The sequence below is a fragment of the Diabrotica undecimpunctata genome, chromosome 6 (assembly GCF_040954645.1).
Source record: "Diabrotica undecimpunctata isolate CICGRU chromosome 6, icDiaUnde3, whole genome shotgun sequence".
In the NCBI taxonomy this organism is placed as follows: domain Eukaryota; kingdom Metazoa; phylum Arthropoda; class Insecta; order Coleoptera; family Chrysomelidae; genus Diabrotica; species Diabrotica undecimpunctata.
Window position 1 is genome coordinate 98,003,168 of NC_092808.1, and position 21,637 is coordinate 98,024,804.

Sequence of the window (21,637 nt, forward strand, 5' to 3'; positions counted from 1 at the left end):
TAGTAAATCGAATTAAAAAAAAAATTGGTTCAAACGATGCATTGGAACCGAGCCGTGTTGGAAAATGTGGCAGGAAAAGGATCCCTACTCCTTGTATTGACCGTAAAATCATGTCATTCGTCTCAAAAATCGTAAAAAGAGTGCCGCACATCTGACTACGATAATAAATACCGAAGGAATTATTGTTTTCAGAAGAACAGTCCGGCGAAGACTGGCAGAAGAGAATTTGATAGCTCGCCGGCCTATGAAAAAACCACGGTTCACCGAAGCCATGAAGAGAGAGTCCAAAGGGCCAACCATCACCGAAATATGACTGTTTAAGACTGGAGTCGAATAAGTACAACTTTTTTTAATGAATGGAGTTCGTAAACACCGAATATTTTCATTTTTTCAGGTATGCTTCTCCGACGAATCAACATTCCAGATTTTGGTCTACAAAAGTGAGTTCGTCCGACGACGTCCTGGGGAGCAGTTTCATCCAAATTGCATTGTGGAAAGGGTTAAATATCCGGTTAGTGTCATGGTGTGGTCTGTAATCTCGGCCAAGGGTATGGGACGCTTATACATCGTAAAAGGGACAATAAAACAAGACCAGTATAAGCGAATACCTGAAACTAGGCAACTTTCCCAGCTCAAGGAATTGTTCCCTGGTCAAAAAAAAATACATTTTTATGCACGATTCTGCACCGTGTCACAAAGCTTGAAGTGTAACTGCATTTCTGTTCAAAAAAAAATATTGCAGTTCTTCCCTGGCCGGGAAACTCACCTGCCATAAACCCCATAGAGAGTAGGTGGGAGTTAACCAAACGGGAGATCGCGAAAGATGTTATTACAACGAAGCGGTGGTTGATTGAAGCTTTTATTAAAGAATGGCATCATAACCCAAAATTAAAACACAAGGGAGAAGTTTGTATTCAGAGCAAGCCCCGACGTGTAGAAGCTGTAATTGAATCAAAGGGTGGCTATTGTGAAATTAGTGTTGTTATGTAACAATTTTTTTTGCGAAAAAAATAAATGGTGTTACTAACGGATATTTTTTTTGTGACCTTAATACCACAATCTTTTATAAAAAACTAGATGCAAGCCTTAAAGCCAAAAAAATTCAGTTAAACTAGAAAATTAAGAAATCATCTTACTGTCCCTAATAATTTAACTACCTTTCAAAAGTAAAACGTTGTACTGCTGCTAAAGGAAAAATTGATGTACCAAAAGTATCCTGTTCATTTTATGGACGTACACTGTACATACTTTGTAGAATCGTTTGCTTTTCTTCTAAATTTCACAGTGTAAACGATGTAATTTTTGTACCTCGTGTTTATAGAAATGTTTATTTCGTACACCTTATTTTCTCTTCCGTGACGTCGTCAAATCGCATTAAATATTTGTTACTGTCCTCACTGCTATTACTATCACTAGTACTAGACATTTTTCTGTTAAAAATATTAACAAACAAAACAAAAACGAGACTTACGTAGATGTCAACAGCAACTGAATTGTATTTTCATCACTACTAGTTACAGCATGTCGCTGTAGGCCGCCAAAAAACACGTGACAAACAGATTCAACCGTAGGTAGGTTTGAAGAAATAATTCCGTGATTTCTTTCCTTCTTAAAACTGTGACACATTTCGTTTTGGAATATCTTCGTACCTTATACGGTATTTATTCCCTACTTACTACTAACTGATCGTGCAAATAATCGTACTAGTTTTAGTTTTTCTTAATAAAAGCGTACTGGAGGTATTTAAAAAAAAACGAATTACAAGGCACCATCGTCAAAGAGCTTTAGCTGCCTTAGAAAGCATTTTCGGACTTGGTAAGTTGGGTCAAATTGTCTTAAAATTATCTAAAAAATGTTCGGTCTTCGTTTGGCACGAGAGTTTCTGGACATCCTGTATATTGTGTCAAAACTAGATATCAAAATATATAAACTTAGCTAAGTTATCTCGAGATTTTTGTTAACATTATCAAAATTTTTGCTTTTTCTTGTTTATTTACATGTTCCTCCACTTTAATTAAATTTTTTTTAAACAGTTGTGTCGATTTCATTACTAACATTATTTAAAAAAATTGCCTGGTCGTTGGCGAGTTTTATCGAAAACTGAAGCACTAATTTGTAGGTTTACCGCTTGCCTACGTTATGTATTTTATATAGAGCCATAAAAAATCACAATTAACTAGGGTGTGGATTTTTTACTCAAATAGGGATGTTGGGCATTGATTTTTCATATCAATATCAGTGCTTAATACTTACGTTATTATTGTTGTAAACATAAACAAGGTTTATAAACCGATTTCATTTAAATTTTTATTAAAAAGTTATAAACAAATAAGTTATCTATGTGTAAGTTTGTACAAGTGGCTAAAATTCCGAACTGCTGTTTTTTATTTCATAAACTACTCTAATTAGGTTTTTTTATAGCCCTACATTTCTCCCAGAAACTATACAAAAATATGCAATTAAAATTTAAGTACGATACAAGAAGCCAAAAGTATTACACCAGCTGTATTTGTGTAAAAGCTTATACGTATACAAATAGTATCCGTAGCTCTCTGAATTTCTCTTAATAGCAAGGTATACAAAAAGCCAGTCCTATATTTCCTAAAGGGTTTCCTACCCTATATCTTTGTTAAGTCGTTCACATTTTTCCTGGTTTTCTACTTCCAAAATTAGAAATGACCTAGACAGAAATCCGGATAAGTCGAATACATGAACTGCTTTTTTCTTCCTGCTAATTTTTTGTATAAGTTTAATTTTTATACAAAAAATTATTAAAGTTAGGTAACAACGGTTTATAATAGGCAACAGTTTTATACATTTATGTTTGAATTGGTTTGTATATTCCACATACTTACACTCATTAACTTCAGTAAACGTTGTGTCGCAGTAAAAAGTTGCTCTGGAATTTAATTTTATTTTCATATTACGTGTAATTACAAATTAAATAGTGTCTGATGTAAAAGGATGTTAGCAGTGGTACGGCATAAGAATAAATAAATGGTGCTTTTAAAAATAGACGAGGAGCCATTTGTAAGTAAGAGTACAAAATTTGGCGATTTTATGAACAAAAATACCATAGTATACGGGTCTTTTGAATAAAACGACGTAAATTTTATAACAACATTATTTATTAAGGTGATGTCGTCGGAATTTATGAAAAGCAGTGACTACATGTATGAGAATGCATTAATTTAAATACTTTCTCATACAGAAAAAATTGAATATTTTGTACAATTAACCCTCCAGTACACGCGCTGTATTTTCTTACGTGACTGCACGCGTGGATTACATTAGTAATCCATACGTACTGGAGCTCTGGAAAAGCAATATTATTTGAAAATAGTGTTATTGTTTTAATGACGTTTTAATAATAGCACTGCAATCTATAATTGGCTTTATTTTATAAGTAAAATGTATAGTCCGTCTAGAAAGTATCCGGAATTTAATATTTTTCCTAATTTTAATAGATTTTCTTTTTGTAACATTTTAAGACAAAAGTAATGCATCAAGTAGGTTGTGCCGATAGTAGGTTATGGACAAAATCGCATGACAACACCATCTGTCAAATATTGTTGTTTGTAAACAGACTTAAGATTTGTGAAATAATGTCGCAAGTAGAAAAAAGAAAAGTGGTGGAATATTTATATAATAGAAAGGGTGTCCGAAACGTTAAAAAATTAGTGCAATTGACTGAACTTGGAAAAAGTGCAGTGTATGAGACAATAAAGAGGATAAAAAATGGCATAGATATGAGACATAGACCAGTTTCGGGTAGACCGCGTAAGATTCGCGGAAACAAGTTAAATGCTTTAGTGGCTTTAGGACGACAAAATCCGCGCCTAGGGTTTCGAAAATTAGCGAACAGATTTGGAAATCAACAAAGAATAAAAGTGTGCCCAGAAACTGTCTGCATGTCACTGAAAAGGCTACATATGCAAATCATCTAAAAGTCCTATCAAGAGAAAATGTTACCTTTCAAATTTCCAAATTTCCCACTAAAATAATGGTTTAGGGAGCAATATCTCAGCGTGGTGCTACACCTCTCTGTATAGTTAATGGTACTGTTGATAGTGCGAAATATTGTGACATCCTAAATGGTTTTTTTTAAACGGCTCATGTTTTATATCCAGAGGGGTGGCGTTTTCAACAAAATAATTCAAGATGCCATACTTCTGCGTATACTCAAGCTTCGATGCAAGTACACGAATTGGCAACAATTCCGTGGCCAGTAGCATCTCCAGATGTTAGCCCCATTGAAAACATATGGGGACTGATGAAGATTAAATTCGAACGAGCAGCGCCACGAGATAAAGGAGGTTTGATTCGGTCAGTTTTACAGGCCTGGAACACCATTACCGAAAATTATGGCCTTGACCTAGTTTTGGGTGTACCTGGACGTTTAGTTAAGTGTTTAGATTTAAATGGAGGTTGTATAAGTAAATGAGATGAATTATTTGTTAAAATTTTGTATTTCAAGTGATAAAAATAAATACCGTAAAATTATAATTCTGCTTTCTTTTTTCCGGATACTTTCTAGACGGACTATACATTAAAAAAAAATAAAAAAAAACAATGAAAATTAAAAAACAAATGCTATAAACCAAAGTTACAATAACCATACGTTACAAACCAAACTAGTTTCTATAATATCCTAAATATAACATCTTAATCTGATTCAGACTGCATGTTTTATTTATCTCAGCACAATGTACACACTGCAGTACACTGTGTAAGTCCACTTATCACAGCTGCTGCACCTTTTTTTGGGCTCTTATTCCTTGCTGGTCCACAAATATGACAACGCCCAAGGACCGAAGATCGAGTCGGAACTTCTTTAGTTTCCTGAATTATTTTTAAAAGAAATTTAATTATTTCTTTTATTTCTGTTGATGTGTGAGTGTTGTCTAGTCGCCTTAACATCAGTGGTTTTTGTTAACTCAAATGAAATGTCGTGAACAAAAGTGCTTCTTGGGAGTAATGCAGTGACATTATGCCGAGAGTTTCGGGAAACATCATATTGTGCACACAACTGGTCAACCAGATCCACTCCAAATTTTGTTTTGTTGTAATCCGTTATATTTCGGGTTTGTTCTTGTTTTCTGTTTCAGGATCAATATTGTCATCATGGTGCATGGTTGAAACAACCAATACGATCTTATTTTTTTTTGGAACGTACGTTACCAAGATACATTTTTGTACACATTGTACTCCAATTTGTTTTTTTGTCTTTCTCAAGATAGTATTTTAAAATTATTTTTTCTTCATATTTTTCCCCTTGAACCTCTTCATCCCAGTCTTGTTCCGATTCTTGTTCAGACATGGTACATTATTGTTCCAGATCATCATCAGATACATATTGCTCAACACTATAGTCATCTGAGCAGCTGCCGTCGTCACTACCATATATATTTGGCTCCTGTTCGTTCTCTAATTCCTTATCCTATTCCATAAGCATTTTTTTCAAAATAAAAGTCACCGAATCTTACTTTTTTTGGTTGGGACATTGCTGATAACTAAAACGAAAACAAAAAATTAATATTTGTTACTCTTTTTCACGCAGAAAACTTACCTTAAACAGGTTTACTACCACAGCGGTCATTATGCCCGCTCATAGTACTAGTAACTCACGAAATGGCGGTCATATTGTCCGCCGTGCATTGTTTAACACAAGTGTCTGTAAAGGGTATATGACCGCCGATTTCGTTAAAAATGCATAGGCAACATGACCGTCTGGCCTGTATGGATATGTGAGTAAATATATTTACCATATGCGCTATGTATTATATGTGTATACCACAAAAAAAAATTGTACATTATAAGTAAAAAATTAATGATTTTAGATAGACATAAGTAAGTTTTATTGAAATAATTGAAAAATAACATGGTCTTAAAAGTCATTACATTTTTAAATGTTTGAAATTAAAACAAGGCAGACAAAAATGAGGATACCCCTGGCAGTCTGTGCAATATGTAGTAACTTTTTTTACTTTGTTTTTAGATATTTCTCCTGTAGTTTTTTTCTTGTAGCAACCTCTGCAGTATTTCCTTACAGAAGTAGCAATTCCATCTTTTTTTAGCAATGTATGATTTCGTAAAGTCTTTCTTGTAGTTGCTGGTGGCAGTGGTTCATCTTCAGCTTGTTCGACTTGATTATAAACGGGCCCACCTTTGACTAAGTCAGATACAATTTCTTCTCTGAATTTAGTAATCGTCATGTTTGAATTAGAAAGTGTCTTGAATACTATATAAGCGTTTACAATAGTTGTACCTAGCAGAAGTTCGATCGCGATTTTACGATACCATTTTAATGATCGACGCAAAGCGGAATTATAGCTGGACATCTGGTCTGACAAATCGATTGATGATTTCCCAGCGTTGTAATCAATTATAGCATCCGGTTTTCTTATGGGTCCTGAATGGCGTTCAATAAGTTGGCAACTATCAGTGTGCTTAGTAGACAAAATAAGAACATCGCGTTTATCATGCCACTTTATCACACATACACCTCTTGAATTTTCTTTGCAAAATGTTTCTCCCTTCTTCAATGTCTTATCCAAAACCTCCTTTGGGTTACCTCTACGATTTGATCTCAAAGTTCCAATCAAATGTGTACGGTTGTCTAGTAGACGATTCGCCAGTTCAAGGCTGGTGTAATAATTATCAGTAATGGCAGTTCGACCTGCATTCAGGAGGTTTCTTGACAAATTCATCACGACTTTGGTAGGAACTGAAGCTCCTCTGTCTCTTTCTTTGCCAGCATAAATTTGTAAATTCCAAGTATAGCCTTTACCACAGCATAACTTAAATACTTTAACACCATATTTATGAGTTTTTTGAGGCATGTATTGCTTCATCACTAATCTTCCTTGAAAGGGAACAATACTTTCATCGATACAAAATACTTCTACTGGAGTATATGTGTCTTGATATTTTCTTAAGAGTAGGTCGACAAGTGGTTGAATTTTGTGCAGTCTATCTTCCTCTTCGCGTTCTTCATTATTTGAAAAGTGCCACATTCTGAGCAACAGCTCAAAGCGATTTTGACTCATAGCAGTTGCAGCAATATCATTATGAAATAAGGGTTTTCTGCTCCAGTAATGTGATAGTGAAGGCATTTGAACTAATCCCGTGTAACCCAGAAGACCGACGAACTGATACATCTCCTTTTTATTCGTTGGTTGCCAGGCGTGTAACCTCGAATTCAGTGAAACATCATTTCCTAACACTTGCTGTGTTGCATATAAATTGGTTTGATTGACTATCATATCCACTATTTCAGTATCAAGAAATGCGTAAAAACAGGTTGACGGTGAAACTTGTTCTAAAGAAATAGCTGCTGCATAAATTGGGTTATGCCCCCATGTCTCAGTAAAATCGAATTGTTGGTGATTACTAACAGGATTTGTCCATTTTGTTGGAACTGGGCTACTAATTGGTTGATCAATCACAAAATCGCCTCTATCAACCATTGGATCATTTCCAATCTCATTATTTTCTGGTAGTAACTCATCGTCGGACATATTTGTGACATATCTAAGCGGCTCGGTTGTCAGTGGATTGTCAGATCAATACCTGATGGACCTGCTTGAGCTTCACAAGTATCAGTGGTTTTGTTTATATCAAACCGCATTTTCTTTTTATTTGGACTAATATTTTCATCGTCGTCTGAATTAGATGATATGTCCATTTCTTCCGAACTTGAGGGTACATATAAATCTGTAGAATTAAATGAACCAAAGTCTTCATCTGTTTCTGACTCTTCTGAAATAAAACAATCTAACCTATATTTACAGAAAAACAATAAAATAATGCAGGTATTACCATATGTTTTAGGCATTTCTCCAGCTAATTTCAATAGACGTAAAGTACGCCGATTTGTATACATAATGTAGTTTTGCAATACAAGTACACACACAATCAAAAACAACGAGCCACACCCTTGCAATAATAGTCTACACTAACTAACTAGCTAAAACGCGCGAACTATTACCTTAGCATAAGGATAGAGGTGGCCGCTACAGCTGACCGCTCTGGCGTAGACAGGTTATTTTGTCCGCCTACGCCAGAGCGGTCATTTTAGCCGATTTTAAATTTTGGCCGTAATTTTTTTCTTTTATATTATAACAAAATTTAGTTTGTGCCGAACTGTTTTTTAATACACCTTTCTAGTATAAATTACTTTGGCGCAACAGGAAAAATTAGAATTTTTAGCTTGGCAGTCAACCTGTTAACGGCCGAATACAAAATATAATTTTTAGTTTAGGGTTACGTAAGTTAATGCGTGAATTACAGTGGTAACAGAACACAATTTATTTCTTACACCTACACACATCAAGCGACAGTCGTATACTAAAACCAAAAACAGTTTCTTATACTATGCGCTGAAGGTATACGGAGATAGGCAACTTTATATAGTATAGTCCGAATAGCAATATTATAAAATCCAATGGATTACGTATGTACTGGAGGGTTAAATTGTAAAATGCATGTATGGGGGAGAATGAGGGAATGCCGGTGAGCAGGTAACAGCAGTCACCGGAATATTTATACACTGTTTATTTCAATTCCGCTTCTAGAGACCTAATTCCACATAGTAGTCGGTTGTTAAAGTACCTTGCATGCAACTAAGCGTATGCCAGTTGGTTTCTGTTGTTAAAGGAAACAAATCGATGTTTTTTGTCTATTCCTTGTAATTTTAACAGGCACGTAAATAAGCAATCATATAGTTGTGAACAGTGTTTGAACGGCGGCTTTCGGTACATTAAAAGAAAGGTTGTATAATTTAAGTAAATTTACATTGAAAGTTGAAAAAAAAACCATCTTTCCAAAATAATCTAATGAAAATGCTGACTTGCAATGGACTATCGGCAGTCTTTGACTGGTATAACCCCGCGAGTGACTGTCATTATCCCGTAATTTTAAAATATTATATCTTGTATTATTTTAAGTTTTATATTGCCATTTTAATACTTAACACGACATAACATTCGTTCAACTAGTAAAGTGCAATGAACGCTAGAGCATCTATCAATAGCTATCAACGCGGTTCAAAATGAGAAGTCTATTAGAACATGCTATTCATTTCAGTATCCTTTAATAGATACTTAAAAAGTCTATAATATGCGGTGCACGTCTAGAAAAAAAAGCTATCTTCACGTTTGAGCAAGAAGTCAGCATAGTGAAACACTTAAAAACTTTGACAAATATGTGCTACTTAAATCCCTTTATTTTAGTGCGGAAACCTGAAGCAACTAGTTTTAACCGAACAAAAGGTTCAACAGGACCGAGGTCAAAACATTTTTCGAAATCCTTAAAAACGTAATTGGAAAAATTTTAATTTACATCTAATTTAATTTACATTGAATTTACATTTATAATATGGACAAAACAGGTATTATAACCGTTCAAGACACCAACAAAATTTTAGCAGCAAAAGAGCAAAAGACTATAGGAACTGTAACGTCTGGTGAAAGCGGACAAACCACTGGAGTTATTTGTGCATTTAACGCTCAGGGACTTATGTTCCCCCTACTTTTATTTATGCAAGACAATGAATGACACTATTTCTGGAAGGAAATGGATCTGGATCTCTTTACAAATATTCGAAAAACAGCTGGACTAATGAGAAACTTTTTATTCAGTGATTGAAACCTTTTAAAAAGTATGACAACTCCAGTAAAACTGAACCAGTTTTACTAATTTTAGACAACCCTGGTAGCCATATCACCCTAGAGGCTTATGAGTATTGCAAATAAAACTCCATAACAGTGCTGTTGCTGCCTCCCCATTCATCTCATTGCCTACAGCCTCTCGATGTATTATTTTGGACCTCTTAAAAAGGCCTATAACAGGGAATGCGATCTTTTTATCTTTTTATAAAAAAGCCATCCAACCGACAGGATTACAGTTTATAAGATTGCAAAACTCTTTAACAAAGCATACATAAACGCTGCGACAAATGCTAAACCAATCTCTGGATTTTTGTCAACTGAAACATATCCTATAAATTCCCATATATTCTCCGAAGAGGATTTCCGTCTAGAATCTAAGAAGGTGACTGCAATATCTTATGGTTTCTAAGTCGTGACGTTTTAAAATGTTACCCCAGTGCCCGATTTTTATAAAGCAGGAACAAACAACGTTAGAAAGATGCACTCGTAAATTTTGACGTCAACACCATTCAAAGATGAGCTAGAAAAGAAAAACGTAAAAGCGTTTCAAACTGAAAAAACAAAAACAAACCGTGAAAAAATATGCTTTTAAAGGTATTATTTTAAATTATGTGTTTTGAAAAGTATTTTATTTATCTGATTCTGAGGTGAACTGTCCAAATGAGAGCGATTTATCAAGATATCGACTCAGTGCACTTCGATGACTGCGAACTTAAAGGTAATCTACCCAAAAGGTTTAGTCTGGAAGAACTACCGCCACAAATAAACGTAGGTGACATTCTTCTTTTAACAATTTCAAATTATAAGGCAAAGAAGAATTTCTTGGCTAAAGTATTTGAACTGAGAAAAAAAAACTATTTAAGCAAAAGTTGATGCGTACATATAGAGGACAAGAGCACATATTTGTTTTTCCAGAAGTAGATGACATGAGTTTCATCAGTTAACATGAAATTGTGGAAAAACTTATGAGGTTTGAAAAGCTAAGATATGGTAAAATAATGTTTAAATGATTTGATAAGTTCATTTATTTTTGTTGTGTGTTACTATGTAATAATAAATAAAATTTATTGTATCATTGTTTTTATTGAGCTATTCTAATCTAAGACCGCCATTTTCCCATACTCTGACCGCCCGACTTACCCGACTTCGTCTTCTTCTTTAAGTTTCATCTTCTATCGAAGGTTGGAAATCATCATGGCTATGCGGACTCTGTTGACTGCCACTCTAAAAAGTTCTGCACTACCGCATTCAAACCTTTCCCTTAAGTTCTTAAGCCAGGATATTCTTCGTCTTCCCACATTTCGCTTTCCTCGGATTTTGGTTTACATAATAAGTTGTAATAATGCGTATTTTTGCCCTCTCATCACATGTCCTAAGTACTCAAGTTTTCGTCTTTTAATAGTAATATTATTTTCGCCTTTTTTCATATCCTTCTAGTTACTTCCACGTTTGACATTCTTTAAATCCATGATATTCGTAGAATTCTTCTGTAACACCAAAATTCAAAGGCGGCCAACTTATTCAGATGGACTTGTTTTAGTGTCCACGCTTCCAAGCCATAAAGAAGAGTAGAGAACACGTAACATCGAAGCATTCTCAGGCGTAGTTCTAACCTTATATCCCGACAACAAAGAAACTTTTTAAGTTTAAAAAATGATGCACGTGTTATTTCAATGCGTGTCCTAATTTCTTTGGTTTGGTCTACATCTGATGTTATCCATGTTCCTAAGTATTTATTGTTATTAACACTCTCAATTGCAGTATCTTCAATAATTCATTGGATATTTGCATGTGCAGATTTAGTCATGATCATGCATTTAATTTTCTTTAAATTTATCTTCAGTCCGTACTCATGACAGCGTTCATTAAGGCGTTGCATTACGTTCTGTAAATCATTGTTGTTATCCGTCATTATTACTGTATCGTCTGCAAAACGTAAGTTATTTAAAACTTCTCCATTGATAGATGTACCTTCTATTGAGCTTAGAGAGCGCTTTTTGAAACCCGACATCATAGGGTAATACCAGTCAATGAGCTATTTTGATTTTTATCATAAAAAAACGAAATCACTGGCACTTTACGAACTCAATTAGAATATAACAGCCAAATAACAAACAAACATATGTCACTGGAAACCTCAATAAAATATTATTTAACACATCACTCACAGTATTTTTCCCTTAAGTGACAGTCATTCCCCCGTTCTCCCTTAACAGCCATTTGCAAAAACATATTGAAAAAATTTGCTGTAAAATAAATAGGGTAAGAGACAAAATAATAAAAAAGGTGTATTTATACAATTGGTTTCATGACCATATCTACAAAAATGTTTGAATTGCAGTAGTAATGAAAATGGTAAATCTGTAACCTTAATAAATTACTTAAGGTTTCTAAAATCCTGTGGATAAAAATTCACATATTTCTCCAAAATGAGCTGCCATAAGAAATATAATAATTTTTAATTAAACATATATTTCCAATTTTTATATTTGGATGTGATTATGTGTAGACCTCTATCGAAAATTTAACTGCCACGAGCAAAATTTAAACCACAGTGGAGTGTAGTAAAAATAGGTAAAAGAAGTCCATCGAAAGAGCAAGAAACAAAGATTAAAAAAAAAATTTATTGCTGAAAGTATGCTTAAAATATCATATAGTTAAAGATATATATACCAGCAACGGTATCGATAAGTAATTTAAACCTATTTGATGTGCCCTTTATATAATACAAATTTTTAGGATTCACAGCAAGGAGACGGCTCGGATAAAATTCTGTACCAGAAAATTAGAGATAGATCATGTCGTCCAAATTCAGAGTTTGGATCTGATTTATCTGATTTGAGACGATCATTCGTTCATTGAACTAGCATTGTCTGGTGCGTGATTCTGGTTTGGAACTGTGAGAAAATCCTGATAGTCCTGGCTACCAATTAAATCGATTAATTGTTCGAAATAATGGTAATAATCAGGAGGTGAATAATAATTATTAGAGAAATCATCGTACTGGTAGTTTTTATTTGAAGCTGGGGTATAATCATTAACATAGTCACGTTCATAGTGAACGAAATGAGCACTGTGCTTATCGTGCGAAAAATTAGGATTGTTATGGATTACAGAAGGGCGTAATTGTGAGTTATTTTGATTAGGCGGGAACTTAGATCTTTGTTGGTCAGTGGGTTTATTTTTTTGGTAATTAATATTTGAACCGAAGTTGGTCTGTGGAAGCCATTGGTTTGGGCATTATTAAAGTTTTGAGGGCTACTAAAATTTCAAGAATTGTTAAAATTAAGAGAGTTTTGAAAGTCTGCAAGTTGTTTTGGGATTTTTTCCATTATTCGAGTTATTCATACGTCCACACAACGTGCATCAAGGTAGTTGAAGGACTGGTCTTCTGATGGGTTCCTTAGAGGAATCCTTATCGGCTCTGGTAGTTAGGGTATATAAATGAGCTGCATAATGTATTAATGAGTTTGTTTCCATTTGGTTATGTTATATTACTTTATGAAAGAATAATGAATAGTCTGTAGACAGTAACAACACAAAGAACGTGGCAATGCGTGACTCAGGTGCCATTATTTTTCAGTGCTGTCCAGCTTAGCTTGCAACTCGTGTGCACATTATTGTGTATTCTTGTTGTTTGGAGTTATAATAAATAGTTTCCATTGCTTTCTAGTGATATTCTGAAAACCGTATACTATTTTTCGTGAATTTAGCGAACAGTTACACCAGTGGTACCAGAACATCATGGGAGAAGCCAAAGACATCTCACCAAGGAAAACAGCAAAAAAAAACTTAGATACTTTATTATTAAACACTTATTACTCCAACAGAACAATAGCATCAAGTTCCATAGTTTCAATGGCAACTGTGGACCGTATAAAGAAAAAACTTGTCGAAAATTTGAATTTGACAGCACGGTGCAAAAAATAACATGTGGTCAAAAAAAATTACATCACTACATTTTTTTTATTTAATAAAACTCCAACAGGAATCTTATAATTATTGCTATCTGATCATTCACTATGATCAATAGGCAAGTTAGTTCTATATACAAAATATTCTATAACTACATAAATAGTTCTATATACAACACCACTAAATGAAAGAAAAATTCGAGATATTGTCTTGGCAAACAGAAAAAAACCTCGAAGGATTTTAACGAAAATGGTGCAGGAGCCTGGCGTCAATATTTCACCAATAACAGCTAGTCGGCGAATGAAGGAACTGTTATTTTCAACCTGGCGCCCTTCAAAAAAACCGCTACTCACACCAGCCGTGAAGAAAAAAGTCTTCAATGGGCCAAAGATCATAAAGATTGGACCATTGGTGATTGAAATCATGTAAATAACATTACTTAAGTAACATTGTTTTTCTTTTATGTAGTTTACAGATGATCAATTTGTCCACGATCCTAAAATAATAATAATATTTCAGGTTTGTTTTTCGGACGAATCTACCGTGCAGATCCTTATGGATAAAGCTGAATTTGTGAGGAGAAGACCTGAGGAAAAATACAAAGCGGATGGTGATTAAAGGACGGTAAAGCACGCCCTGAGCATCATGGTGTGGTCTATCATAAGCAGCCAAGGAACTGGTAGACCCTACATTGTCGAAGAAACAATGAAACAGGACCATTTCTTGAGAGTACGGCAAACAAATATGCTTCCCTAGGTCTGAGAGTGGTTTCCGAAGAAGAGTTTTACGTTTATACATGACTCGACGCATTGGGACAATGTCAAAACAGTAACAAAATTCCTGGCTGACATCCAGATAAAGGTGGTCGACTTTACTGGCAATTCGCCAGATCTAAATTTAATAGAAAATCTTGGAAGCTTCTAAAGAAAAAAAAATGGTAATGAAATTATAACCACAAACTGTCAACTGATCAAGGGCTAAATGGCAGTATAGGAGTGAAATAATTCAACAAAATTGCCAGAAACGCACAGAAATTATGCCAAGAAGTTTCCAGGCAGTCATGGCTGCAAAGGATGACACCACCAATTTAAACATGTATGGGACAAACACATCAATATCTACATATATTCCACACAAACATAGTGTAGAAAATAACAAATTAAACACTACCCCCTTAGCCAAGGATTCTCTAGAAAATAGCCATTCTTTTGATTTTGAAAATATACAGATGTAGGAAAAAACAAAACTAGAATAAAAGATACACTTTGTCGATGATTCACATAAAACAGATCAAAATTCTGTCAATACTAAGACTGATACTAAAGATCTTTCCAATATGTACCACAATTTAATAAATTTGTGTACCACAATTTAATAAATTGAATTGTTTTTTTAGTGCACCATTGGCAGACATTTAAGATACGACAGTGAAACAGTCCGTATTTTGAAGTACCTATTAAATGTATTAAAAGGTTAGATACCATTTTCGTATTCCATGTAAATCGACCAAATAGTGTAGACATAAAATATTATTGTGTATTATGCAATGTAAAATAATTAACGTGCTTAATGAAAATAGCAAATATCCGAAATTTTTAACCAATAATTCCATAATTAACAGACTGACTAATTACAATTTACTGAAATACCTTCATTGGTTTAGTTCCTGCAGTAAAATAACTTGATTTAGTTCTTGCAGTAAAAAGTGGACATTTCTAAATAAGAATACAATCACCCTTGAAAATATTTTGGAGTAATTGGAGAAAGCACAGGTTTCAGCAACATTAACGAAGTCCAATTAATTAACAGACCCGAAAGATATATCAAAGTCCTTGAAATAAAAAGCTGTTTCTTATTGGTATATTTCTTAAATAAGCTTGAACAAAAGAAAATCGGAAAAAACTTCCTAACGCAACAAGAAAAGTGTTAGATGGTCGACACACATACGAAGTAAATAGAGCAAGTCGAGTCGTGACGGCCGTTTTATTTTATGTTATTTATTAGTTTGTAGAAAAATAAAAAAGATTTTTTAAGTATAGAAGGTGAAGTGTCAAAGTGAAAACTTCGCTTTAAAATTATAAATATGTTAACAAATAAATTAAAATTATGAGTAAAATGAAGAATAAATTAAGTTAATTTTAGTGCACAGCGTCGCTAAATAAGTTGTCACTTCAATAATATATGATGCATTCAACGCCTATATCCTATATAGCACTTTTTTTTGGATGGGAAAAAAGCATTGAACTGGCGACAGATTATTGCGACCGTCACATCTACGGGGGAAAATATATTATATTATGTATAATGTTCATTCCTGTGGAGACTATTCATATTGTGATTTATCGAAAACAACACCTCTTAAAATTTTAATTTGATTAGTCAGTGGACTTCCATATAACGGTGGGTGATTCTGAAATGAAGATGGATAAGATCATGAAGGAAGTGATGAGTAAGAGAGGAGAGTGAGTGGTGCTAAGAGATTTCAACGCAAAAGCGGCGGAGGGGGGGTTCCCCATTACCGATACTCGTGGCAGAATATTATCTGATTGGGTGGGTACTTTGAATTTGGTGGTACTGAATACTGGTCTGGAACCCACATTCGTGAGGAGAGGTACAGGTACGTTTATCGAAGATTACACAGGGAGCAGCCTCAAAAACAAAAGATTGGTCAGTGTTGCCAGATTATACCGGATCGGAACATCGATACATCGGATTCTTGATAACCGGAGCAGGAACTACAAACAAGGTTCGCACATTCGGAATTTCCAGAGTCAGATGCGGCGATGGGTATGACTGGAAGACACATGAAGAACTCATTAACTTGAGAGTAAATATGATACAGGGTCAAATGTTAACGTTGGAAAACCTGGGACGAGTCATGAAAGAAGCTGTAGAAGGCAGTAGAGTGGGTCGTCGAGAGGTTAGCAAGGATGCCATACTGGTGGAGTGCTGTATTCTATCTCCTCTAATCTTTAATCTGTAATCTGAAAGAATATTTATTGAAGCTTTGCACGAAACTGAAAAAGATATTCTACTAAATGGTTGCCGGCTAAACAACATCAGATATGCAGATGACACCATAGTATTTGCGGACAACTTAGAAGACCTACAAGTTCTTATGAACAAAATCACGTATTACATTCAACAATATGGACTCAATATAAAAGTTAAGAAGACAAAGCTTATGATAATTAGCAAGAAAAGAATAACAGAAGGTCAACTCTACGTCAACCAATCCCCTGTAGAAATAGTGACGCACTACAACTATCTCGGCACCATAATATCCACCTTCAATCGGATGGGGGCCTTCTTCAAGAGTCACAACCTCTCTCTTGATAGAAAAGTAAGAATGCTCCGATGCTACGTCTTCTCTATCCTTTTTTATGGTGTTGAATCGTGGACCTTGAACAAAGATATATGCAAAAAACTGGAAGCACTTGAGATGTGGCTATATCGGAGTATGCTTATGGTCCCGTGGACTGATCGAGTCACAAATGAGGAGGTCCTCAGAAAAATGAATAAGAATCGAAAAGTACTGACCACCATCAAATCTCGAAAGTTACAGTTCTTCGGACATATTATGCGAAATGAATCCAGATATACTCTCTTTCAAGCAAAGCCATCCTGCAAGGAGAAATATTTGGAAAACGAGGTCCAGGAAGAAGAAGAACATCTTGGTTAAAGAACCTCGGAATCTGGTTCAATACAACATCTGTGCAGCTTTTCCGCGCTGCTGCAGATAAGATAAAGTTTGCCATGATGATCGCCAACATTCGTAACGGATAGGCACATCAAGAAGAAGAAACCGTTAATTCTAGTACATATGTTTCGCTATGTTTAACTCGTCAGACAGATCTGTTAGAAAAGACGGAATGAAAAATATTTCCCTTTATATAACAGTAGTTAATAAAAAACTTTTTTGTCATTCACTGGCTAGTGTAATCTAGTTTAAACAAATGCAAACCTACCCTATTGAAAAGCAGAAAGTTGCAAATTATTTTTACATGAGGTGCTCTTAGAGATTTTATGAAAAATATCAATTGCCATCTAGTGTTCTCTGGCTTAGAGAAACAGAAAAGGGCAATATCGTAGGTTTACTTTTATTTGAACATGTTAAACTGTATTTATACCAATGTGATAAAACAAAAAATAAAATATGAGCATCAATGATATGGTGACCAAATGTAACGCAAAAAAGTGCCACACTTAAACTGGGTGGATAAATTATGATTAAATGCCCAATTTTTTTATAAATAGATCGATCTCAATGACCTGTGTGTGCTGTTGGTTTCTTTTGACTGTGGACTTAATCCATTAGCCGAACTAAAATTACTCTTATAATATATCTCTTATACTCATTATATTTTTATTAATATTTAGAACTTATTTGATAATAATGATTTACAATAGTAATTCACACATATTTTATAGAGGTACCTACATATATATTTTAGAGAGCGTTTTTTTTTTTTGTTTTTGTTGAAGAATTAGACAAAAAATGAGTAGTCCACTTGCAAACACCGCTATGTGTATGAACAATTGGCGGGTGTTAGGGAAAAGTGATATATGTCGAAAAATGTAAATAATGAGTTAAACATAGATACCACTTTCAAATGCATGTATCTTTGATAGGGTGAAGTGATATAAGTCAGTTTAATAGGCAAGCAGGTGTTATTTGTTTGCGTTACATGATATAAGTATTTTTAATATCATTTAATATAGTGAAAAATGTTATAAATAAATAAATAAATATTCCAGTACTATTTGTTTTGCCTCCATCTGCCAGACAGGAAAAAAAATTATAGAGAAAACTGAAATAAGTCTGGTTATAATAGTCTTTCCTATATAATTTTATGATTAATATTTGTGAATAGTGATACAAGTGCAAATATATCAAAAGTTATTGGTAAAATATGATTGTGAATAAAGGTATATGTAAAAATATATCACTATTCTCATTAAAAAATATAGGGAAAAACATTATATGTTGACATATCACAAATGTTTTAACTCCAAAATTGAAAACTGATGATATATGTTGAGATATACTAGTAGTTACGGCAATAGAAATTCAAACTGGGCAGTTTTAGGTCGACTCATCTCGCTTTTCCCTATTAAAATAATGACCGCTTTGTTGACGCTCAATCGACTTGTCTGTCATTTGTGGTTTAGTACTACACGTGTGTTACTGTTGGTTTTATCCACTTTTGTTTTGATCTTTTAAATGAGCTTTAAGTATTCGAGAGAAATGTAATAAGTAGTGTAGTGATAGTAGTGATAGTAGTGTAGTCACCTAGTTGTAATATAACATCAATTCCTATTCGAGATTATTTAGTAATAGCCGTGAGAAATAAAAATTAGAGGTTATGGCATCTCAAAGAAGCAAATTGATTTTCAAACTGTTGGAAGAAGATAATATAAATACTGGAGAACTACAAGGTAATAATTGTTTATTTATCTGTACAATAATAATTAAAACAGTAATATCATTATTTTTTATACGACATACTAGATTAACAACATTTATTTTTGCGTAAAAGTTTTCTAGACGCAACTCAACTATAACTTGGTGAATATGCCTATTGTTTTTGGTTAACTTTAACCAGTGGCGTTACTTTAATTTGTATCTCTAAAAATTTTAAAAATTAATGTATGTAAAAGTTAATGCTTAACTTACATACTCAATTCCAATTTCAGATTTCTTATCATTTTATACATAAAATAATATATTTTCGGTTTTCTCTAGAGGGGACCAAATTTCCATAAAAAGTAAAAACCAATTTTGGCGTGACAATTTCATTTTTCTGGAAAAAAAAATTGACAAAATTTATTAGTTTTTCAAAAATTTGATATTAATCTGGGTTTTTAGATGAAAATTCCATGATGGGCAATGCGGGTGTTTTCCTTGAAGAACATGTCTTAGCACATGAAGATAATAGATCAAGTCCTGCACCTTCACTGTCCTTCTGAGAGCCGAATGTTCGAAAGACTTTGGAAGAAGTTATTGAACAAGTATGTGGAATTGATGACGACGACAAAGGTTATCTGGAATATCCAGGTAATGAGGAGGCGTTTGATGATAGTGACGCGGACCCAAATTATATACAAGAAGGTGATACCGACTCCGATAATGACATCCCAAAGAAAAAGCTGCAAAAAGATACAACAGCACTTATTGCACATGAGTCAGGAAGAGATATCTTAAAAAATAAACCTGGACGAAAATCGCTAAAAAATGAAACTAGGCTAATTAGTGAGGAACGAAAGCAGAACAGAAACCTTGGGTTATCGTACACCACGAAAAGTGGGAAGGTTATAAAAGCACGGACATGTCAGGAGCTATTAAGTTGCCGCTTAAAATGCAAAGACAGGATAACTGAAGAAAAACGACAGGAAATTTTCAAAGAATATTGGTCTTTAGCGAGCTTTAACAAACGTGTGTCTTTTATAGCTAGGCTTATAACAACAGACGGAAAGAAAACCACAAAACGTAAATTAGAAAACAAAAAACATAAAAATAGGCTTCTGTCACACAAATATTTTTTACCACTAAATGGTCAACTACTAGTTAACGTTTGTCAAAGTTGTTTCCTAAAAACCTAAAAACCCAGAAACAAAACGGTTTCTAACTGATGTGACAAAAAACAAGATTTCTTCAGCTTCTGCAATGCCACATGATGATTTGCGAGGTCTTGCCTCACCATCTAACAAAACTCCCGAACAACCCCAACGTATGAGAGTCACTATTGTCGTCGTGACTCATCAAAGATATATCTTTCTCATTACTATACCTTAACAAGAATGTATGAAGAATACAAAAAATAGCTACCTCACGAGAAAACCCCAGTATCGAAATTCAAATATCAAGAAGTATTCCATTTCATGGAAATAAAAATCAAACAGCCTAAAAAGGATACCTGCGCTACATGCGATAAATATCATATGCTCCTGAAAACAACTAAAGATGCACAAAAAATACAAGAAATTCAAAATCTTCTTAATAATCACCAACAAGAAGCATCAAACGCTTATGAGGCTAAGCGTATAGATAAAAATGCTGCGTTAGAAAATGAATCAAAAATCATTTATACGTTTGATTTGCAACAGTGTCTCCCCACACCTGATCTTCAGACTTCAATAGCATTATATAAAAGGCAGTTGTGGACCTTTAATTTAACATTACATAGATTTAATGATAATCAAGCAATGTGTTTTATGTGGCATGAGGGCGTAGCTGGAAGGGGTGCAAATCAGATTGCGTCATGCTTATACAAGCAGATTTCACATATTTCACCTGAAATAAAAGAGATCACCTTATATTCTAATAAGTGTGCAGGACAAAACAAGAACTCCTTTCTACCTGCAATGTTCATGATGGTTTTAAAAGAGAATCACAATCTATCATACATTAACCACAAATTTCTTGTTTCTGGTCACACTCACATGGAGTGTGATTCAGATTACGCAATTATAGAGAAAAAAAAAAAAGAAAAGATATCCATGTTCGATAGAACACCCAAGAGACTGGATAAATTTGGTAAGACTATGTGGAAATATTTTTACAGAAATAGCGAACTTTTTTAGTTACTGAAATGTGCAGATCGGATTTTCTTGAGTTTTCTTCTTTGTATAAGAATGTCCTTCAACAAAGGAAAATTAACAACTTAGGAGAAAAAGTCATGTGGAAACAAATGAAATGGTTGAGATTTTTACAGAATCCTGGTGTCCTTGAATACAAAAGTAGCTTAAATGTAGACGAACCATTTAAAAACGTATGTTTTTTAAGAAAAGGTAATACGTGGCCTAAAAACATAAAAATTCCTCTGTCATATAAAGGTCCCAATCCAATAAACATCGATAAAAAAAAGAACTTGATAGAGCTATTGCCTTATATTTCAGAAACATTTCATGATTTTTATAGAAATTTAACTACGAAGGAGGATATACCACATACGTTACCCGAGGATGAAAATAGTAGCGACGAGGAGAGTGTACACACAGAAATTGAAATTTTTAAAAATTAAATAAACTTTTACGTTGTATTTGACTAT

At 34.0% G+C, this 21,637-nt stretch overlaps 1 protein-coding gene and 1 pseudogene across 1 annotated transcript in view; both read left to right on the forward strand.

The window, feature by feature from the left end:
• LOC140443612 (annetocin receptor-like) overlaps positions 1–21,637 on the forward strand; it is a 720,544-nt gene that overhangs the window by 154,200 nt on the left and 544,707 nt on the right. The window lies entirely within an intron of this gene.
• On the forward strand, positions 10,332–21,613 carry LOC140443174 (uncharacterized; annotated as a pseudogene).